General features: G+C 32.8%; 1 long non-coding RNA gene across 1 annotated transcript in view; it reads left to right on the top strand.

The window, feature by feature from the left end:
• Positions 1-8,377, top strand: part of LOC145269713 (uncharacterized) — a 21,023-nt gene extending 12,646 nt beyond the window's left edge. Inside the window, exon 2 of the long non-coding RNA XR_013865184.1 lies at positions 3,557-8,377. This is a non-coding gene — a long non-coding RNA (uncharacterized LOC145269713). The remainder of the gene's footprint in view (positions 1-3,556) is intronic.
• The last annotated feature ends 283 nt before the right edge of the window (positions 8,378-8,660 follow it).

Here is an 8,660-nt window from a genome sequence, read left to right as displayed (position 1 = left end):
CTATACTTATTCAAAAATTATTGATCATAATGGAATCACGCATGTTTTAGCAGTGGCCACAGGGAAGTAACATATTCTTTTATTGTTTTGAATTTTTTAAATGAGGATTGATTTTTCATATTATTTTAATTACTTGGACTACTGTTCTCATCTTGAGTGTCATTTTCACAACGTTTTGGCCGATGTAACCTCTAAACTTCTTCAGGTGTGAACTTGGAAATTTGCAATGGACACCTGTAAAACCCAACCTGTTTCTTCTGTAATTTTAAATCTGATTTTTAATGAAATGGAATGAAATTCCTTCCCCCAAATACCCCCTCTCTTTCATCCTTGGCTGATTACTAGACTCTCTGCCGTACCAAATAGGGGGAAAAAGGGTGAGGCATGAGGACAACTGAACCGCACAGGCAAGCCTCAAAGGGTAAGAAGTGCAGACCCCCCCCCGTCATCACCTTTCTACTGCATAATGGCTAATAATGAGATAAAAATAAAATTCCCAATATATATATATATATATATATATATATATATATATATATATATATATATATTCAATCAATATTTACGTTTTAGAATTGGGATCACTTTACTATATAAATGTAACATGACCTAATCACATATTTTTTGACCATCACTATTTTGTTTTTGTCCAGAATTCCTCTTTTATAAGAAACAAAAGTAAAGAAAAATCAGTATGATGTATATACTTGTGAAGAAACGAATATATCATATTCCAAAAATGATATTATTATTAAAGAAGAACAATAACGTTTATCAAAATTAATTATTATGTCAATTATTGAATTCATTTCGCCCTTAACTCATCAGAAGAAAAACCACTTGTCAATTTTAAAAGAAAAAAAAAAGCATATGGGCATGATTAGAAAATCCAAAACCTGGAAGACTCCCAATTTTCGGATTTTGTCAGGAATTGTGCATGTCAATTTACTTAAAGGAATAAACGGGAAGATGGTCAACTTCTTGAAATTTGGAATATAGAATTTTGCAATTTATTTGTTATATGCTTTGTACTTACATTGAGCTTCATAAAGTAAAGGATTAGTATAAATAAAGGGTGAAATATAATTGAATGAACATATTTCTGCATGAATATATATATATATGTTTTTTTTTATTCGACCGTGTTTGGATTTTACCATTCTTGGATTTGTTCCCCTTCACCGGACTATCCATTCATGTGAAATCTTTTTATCATTTTTCTTTTACCTCCTATTCCCCTTACCTCACCCTTTTTTTTTTAACCAAGTAAGATCTGTGACTTACTTGTAGTTTCATTAAATACTTTTATATGCAAAATCCGATCCCGCATTTTGCTAATTCTTGCCCTCTGATGAGAAGGAGAGTATTTCTTCAAAACTCAGCGGATTAAGGACTATCCACTTATCTTGTGTTTCCTTTTTTAAAATTAAATATGTTTTTAACTCTTTTTCAAGATGTCTTTTAACATGTTTTATTAATCATTTGTTCATAATATTATAAGCTCTATTTCCTTTTCGGTTTTATTGAGCTTTTACATCTGGTTGAGATTACTTTACTTGTAAATATTAACTCTTTAATATTTATAATATATTTTAAGTTTACCATTTTGATTACCTTGGTAAACTTATTGTAATTTTTATTTATTTTTTTTTTAATTTATTTTATATATATATATATATATATATATATATATATATTTATATTTCAACTAATATTTAAGACTTTAGAGCTGGAATCACTTTCCTATGTAAATTTAACATGATATACTCACATAATTTCTTGACCAGAAACTTATTGTAAAAAAACATTTCTGATTTTTGTCCAGAATTTCCCCTATAAAAACAAAAGTAAAGAAAAGTCTGTGTTATGCATGTACTTGTGATGAAACGAATATATCATATTCCGAAAATCACATTATTATTAAAGAAGAACAATAACATTTATTAAAATTAAATTATATCACAGAAACCTAATAATAAGACTAAATACTGTGTTTCTTAATTTTTTAGATGAGGAGTGGTTATTAATATTTTGTTCTTATTTTGATTGTCATTTTCACAATGTGTTGGCCAGTGTAACCTTTGACCTTTTTCAGGTGTATATTTTCTCGAACTTGGCAATCTTTCTGTTGAATTTGTGAATCTGCATAGAATTTTGAACGGAATCCTTTAGTTAATTCCTGCGAGTAGGATGCTTTTGTTCCATCAGCCATGGTTTGGTAAAATGCAGTTGTAAAAGTTACACCCTTTTAATGAAATTTTTTTGTGTAATAATTATAAATTCAAAATGAAAAAAGGAATATCAAATTACTTATGTTACAGTAAGTTAGGAAGCAACCCCACAGTATTGTTTTGATTCTCTTGTCATGTTTAGCTATTTTTCTTTTAAAAAATATTTGAGGCTTTTCTTTTTGAACGAGTTGGAGTTATGAGGGAGTTAAAAGAATAAAATTGATTCTTTAAAAGGAGACTTATCGGGATAATGCAAAGCTCAACAAAGTGCTTTGAAGCTTATATATATATTATTTATAATATGGATCTTACATCAATTAAGGGTGTAGGATATGTAAGACTCTTTATACCATGGTATTTTAAAGTCTAATGCTTCTCATCAGAAAAGGAGAGAAAATGCTAGGTAACATACTAGGGATGTGAGTCTAGTGATAGCTATATTAGGAGTGAAATAATTGAGATGAAAAAGATAATATAGTTTCAATATATTATCCTTTTAATCTCACGGCCAATTATGGTGTTATCTTAAGTCTTTTATCTTCCATATCTCTTTCAGCTCTCTGGCCAGTTCAGTGTATGTGTTCTGCTTCTCAGTCTCCTTGCTATTCGCCCTCTGGTTTGCAGGAACATCAAACTCTACAATCCAACAGGACTTTTTTTTCTTGCTAATTATTATGACATCCAGTCTTCTTGCTTGCGTGTTTATATCTATTTGTACGCCAATGTCCCATTGAATTTTGTGATTTTCACTTTCAAGTACTGCTGCTGGTTTGTTATTATTATTGTTATTAATTTTTATTGTCATTATTATTGTTATTATTATTATTATTGTTATGATTATTATTATTATTTGCAAGAGATAACTTGAGATAACAGGAAATGTTAATTGTCAGAAAACAAAAGTAATCTTACACAGGTCACCGATTTGAGACATGATATAATATGTACAAGGTTGGCATATAGTAAAAGAAATATCTCGAGAGACCCTGTTATCGAGATAATATTGGATACTTCAGGACGTTATGATAACAAAGTTGTTCTAAATTTTGTACACTCATCATGTCATCCATTGGAAATGTGCACTCTTACAAAATAATGATTTTGCAAAAGCTGCATACTTATTTGCAGCTATGAATTACCTTCTGAAACTCTGCAAATGTTTTTAATGGTTCTATGGATGCATCAAGGTCGTTTTATTTAACTTTCCCAAATATTCTATTGGGAAACTAAATGCAATTGCAAACTAATTCTTGTTACTGAGCATTTGAGACATTTTTGACACAAAAATTTAAAATAATCACACACACATTGTATTTTATATACAGGGTGTCCACAAAGTTTGGCTGCATAATCTACACAGTGCCCTCAAAGTCTGGCTGCATAATCTATACGGTGCCCTCAAAGTCTGGCTGCATAATCTACACAGTGCCCACAAAGTCTGGCTACATAATCTACACGGTGCCCACAAAGTCTGGCTGCATAATCTACAGTGTCCACAAAGTCTGGTTGTATAATCTACACAGTGCCCACAAAGTCTGGCTACATAATCTACATGGTGTCCACAAAGTCTGGCTACATAATCTACATGGTGCCCACAAAGTCTTGCTGCATAATCTACACGGTGCCCACAAAGTCTGGCTGCATAATGTAGCCAGACTTTGTGGACACCCTGTATTTAAACGTTTATGTACATATATATTTACTCAAAAACTTGCATTTAAAATTTTAAACAAAAGAAAACACATCTGAATATTTTATTTAAGCTGATGCAATTTTCTATTACAAAGAATTTGAGATTCTAAAACATAAAAAGGCAAACACATCATTTATAATTTTTTTAAATAAGGAAACAGTTGCATTTCCTTACTATTTATAATTTAAATCTTTCTTTTATAACATACATTATTCAGAGAGAAATTCTACTTTGAGAAAAAGACATTCACAAACATTGCATTTTATTTAAATATTTATATATTTACTCTAAAACCCATATTTAAAATTTAAAACCGAAGAAAACAAAACATTAAAACATTCACATGCATCACATTTTATTTAATGTTTGTTTAGTGTATATTTAACATTTTGAACCAAGAAAAACACATTTTATTTAATGTTTGTGTGTATACATTTACTGTACATTTAACATTTTGAACCAAGAAAAACACATTTTATTTAATGTTTGTGTGTATACATTTACTGTACATTTAACATTTTGAACCAAGAAAAACACATTTTTGGGATCGAAAATTCAAACTTTTCTTTTATATGATATGGTGTTCAGAGGCTTGCGGGAAAATGCAGCTATTTTCTTGTTAAGTGTGTAGATCATATTCATAGAAAAAAGTTTTGATGTGAACACGTACAAGAAAGAAACCGATGTATGAAGCCCATCTTAATAATCTGTTAATATAATTAGAATATTCTCTATTATTTGAGGCTTTTTTGATGCAGAAAACAAAAACATTTGCACGCACTACATTTTATTTTAATTTTTATGTACATATATTACTATAAAGCATACATTTTAAAATTTTGAACCAAGTAAAACACATTTGCTATCTAAAATCTAGACGTTTAGTGAAATGCTTATATGTATAGAATGTCCGTAAAGTCTGTGTGCACATGAAAATATAACTTTATTTATGGTTGCGATAGAAATAATCTACAAAAAATCGATTTTGGAACATTTTGAAATTGGACATCCTGTATTACAGTGAAGCATACATTTAAAATTTCAAACCAAGGAAAACACAAAAAATAAAGACACAGAGGAATTCTGCTTGATGTAAACAAAAAATGCAGACACATCAGAAAGCAAAACGATTTAATTGTGAAGTTTGTGGATGTTCGTATTCACAAAAAAACACGTTGATTTTACACAAGCGAACTCACACAGGAGAGAAACCATATTCTTGTCAAGTTTGTGGATCAGCATTTTCGCAAAACAGCAATCTACGCACGCACGTCCGCATGCACACCGGGGAGAAACCGTTTAGCTGTGACGTGTGTGAGTCGTCATTCTCTGTGAAGTCGCACCTGACGACACACATGCAGATCCACCGGGGAGAGAAGCCAATTTCCTGTATGATCTGCGGATCGTCGTTCTCCCGGAAAGGCACACTTCGGCTACACATGCGCTCACATACGGGGGAGAGACCATTTTTGTGCGAAGTATGCGGTTCTACTTTCGCTGTGAAAAGTCATCTAAAAATCCACATGAGGATACACACGGGGGAGAAACCATTCTACTGTGAATTCTGCGGGTCGTTGTTTTCACAGCAAGGCACGCTGACTTCACACCTGCGCATACACACTGGCGAAAAGCCCTTCAGTTGCCAGGTGTGTAAGTCAGCGTTTTCGCAAAAAAGCGCATTGACTTTACACATGAGAACACACACTGGTGAAAAACCTTTTTCCTGCGAGCTATGTGGATACGCGTTTTCCGTGAAGAGTAGCTTGAAAACACACATGCGTATACACACCTGACCTGGTAGATATACTCGATGAACTAAGTACAAGAGAGATACACATTTGCTTTTAAATGGATGCTTAGAATCTTAAGAACGTATTTCAGTTGTAAGGTATGTAATATCAGATAAATGTCTGGCATTCGGCAGGATGCCCCATCTTCAGATAGAAAAAAATGACGAGAAAAATTATAAAAAGATCCTGTAAAATATAATAACAGAAAATAGATTAAAAAAATAAATGCATGCAAGTGAAACTGGCAAAATACTTTCTCGAAATGTCTCAAGGAATATGTGTAGATCTGCATTTTTGTCAAAAAGTGCGCTGACTTTACATATGAGAATGCAAGAGTTGTACGGGAAAAGATACCGAAATCTCAGGACCTCAAGAATAATTTAATAATGACCAAAAGAAATAAACACCATTTGTGATAGGAGCATCTGGCCTAATGAAAATAATCTTTAAAAATATTTGGCTACAGAAGTAAATGTTTAGAAACGTGTAAAACCATATGATATGCATTTTCTGTGAAGAGTAGCTTGCAAACACACCTGCGTATACATACCTGACCCAGTAGATATACTCGATCAACCAAGTGAAAGAGAGATACACATTTGCTTTTAAATGGATGCTTAGAATCTTAAGGAGGTATCTTAGTATAAGGTATGAAATATGAGATAAATGTCTGCTATTCGGCAGGATAGCCCATCTCCAACTAGAGAAAAATGATGAGAAAAATTAGAAAAGGATCAACGTAAAACTATAATAATAGAAAATAGATTGAAAAAAAATAAATGCATGCAAGAGAAACTTTTGACTATCAAATGTGTAGATCTGCGTTTTTGCAAAACAGTGAGCTGCCTTTACATATGAGAATGCAATAGATCATCAGGAAATGATACCAAAATCTCAGGACCTCAAGAATGATTTAATAATGACCAATAGAAATAAACATTTTACCAGCACCGATACGAGCATCTTGCCTAATGAAAAAATCTTTAAAAATGCTTGGATACAGAAGTAAAATTTAAAAAATGTGTAAAACCATATGATATGCGTTTTCTGTGAAGAGTAGCTTGAAAACACACGTGTATACACGCCTGACCTGCTAAATATACCTTATAAACCAAGTGCAAGAGAGATACACATATGCGTGTTGACATTACACATGACAATGCAAGAGTTGGTTGGGTAAAAAATAACAAAATATCAGGACCTCAAGAATTATTTAATAATCATATAGTCTCTGAAAAAAAAAGGAATATTGTACCAGTTTTGATAGGAGCGTTTGGCTTGGTGAAAAAAAATCTTTTTACTTGGCAAATACACCCAATGAACCAAGTGTTCCACTTAGAACAAAATGGTAAGAAAATTTAAAAAAAAAGAACTATAATGATAGAAAATCGAGAAACAAGTAAACACATGCAGGAGAAACTTTTTAACTAAAAAATTGTGTAGATCCACGTTTTTGCCAAAAAGAGAATTAACTTTAGATATAAGAATGCAAGAATTGAATGGGAAAAGATAGAATCTAAGGGCCTCAAGAATGATTTAAATGCAACAAAAATATAGGGGAAGATGTGGCTGGTTACCTTTAATGCATCCCAAACCAAACTCCTATCCTTACATCATCAACGCTCTGATCCCCAGCTGGCATCAATTGTGATGGATGGCTCTCGTCTGGGTGAGGCTCCGTGTTTTGACAAGCTTCTGGGTTTGACCTTTACTCCTGATCTGAAATGGAACACGTACATCAAGTCTGTTGCCAAGGTCGCTGGAAAGATGGTGGGATCCTTCTACCGCTCCAGAAGATATCTCACTACTGATGCAATTCTCTATCTATATAAAAACCAAGTACGTCCAAGGATGGAATACTGTTGCCATATCTGGGCAGGAGCTCCTAAAAACAGCCTATCCTGCCTTGACAGAGTACAAAATAGACTTCGTGGCTTAGTGGGGGATGCCCTTTTCTCTACCCTGCAACCTCTCTCCCACAGAAGAGAAATTGCGAGCCTGTCCTTGTTTTATCGTTATTTCCATGGTAGATGCTCGTCTGAACTCCAATCTCTGGTCCCCCCTCGCCAATCTTTCACGAAAAACACCCGTCTAGCTGAATCCACTGTGAAAAATTTCCCCCACTCTATATCTGTGCCTAAATCAAAACACGGATTCCATGAACAAAGCTTCTTTCTTAGAACTGCACACCTGTGGAACTCTGTTCCGTCTGCCTGCTTCCCTCCGGACTACAACTTGGATGTCTTCAAGTCCAATGTTAACAAATTCCTAATGAACCGCCCCCTTAAGTAAATACTTCAGCAAATCTCCTCACTAACTTAATGTACTTGCAATAACCCTTATCCCTGAGTGGCTTCCGGGCCTTGATAAGTGGTGATCACTGTGTAAAAAAAAAACAAAAAAAAACAAAGTCCCTCAAAGAAATAAGCATTATATTTGTTGTGATGTGAGCAATTGTCCTCATGGGGAAAAAAATCTTTACAAATACTTGGAAACAATCCCTAGAAAACCAAGCTGTAATGAAATACAGTTGGCAATCATAAAAGGATTTGAGACTTTTTGAAACACAAATAAGATTACATTTTATTTTAATTTTTATATGCATATACTACCCTTAAACATACATTAAAATTTTCAAACCAAGGAAAACACACAAAAATAAAGACAAAGAGAAATTCCTTGAAAGATACCTCATTTATAAATTCAAATCGTAATGAAATCAAGTATTACCTCCAAGAGAGAATCCCTTTAATCGTTTAAAATTTACTGAAGTAAATTTTAAAAAGTGAAAAACACTTTTTGTATGCAAATATGTTTTCTATAACAAGAAACTTAAAACACACATGTCCATATACACACCTGAGAGAAACTATTTTATAATGTCGGTGGGTCAGCATTTTTTGTAATGACCTGTTTGAGAACTTATGTAAATTCACAAAAGTGGGA

The sequence above is a fragment of the Euprymna scolopes genome, chromosome 45 (assembly GCF_053919585.1).
Source record: "Euprymna scolopes isolate OS-2025 chromosome 45, ASM5391958v1, whole genome shotgun sequence".
NCBI lineage: Eukaryota > Metazoa > Mollusca > Cephalopoda > Sepiida > Sepiolidae > Euprymna > Euprymna scolopes.
The sequence above is the reverse complement of the archived record's forward strand: the minus strand, read 5'-3'. Positions and strand labels throughout refer to the sequence as shown.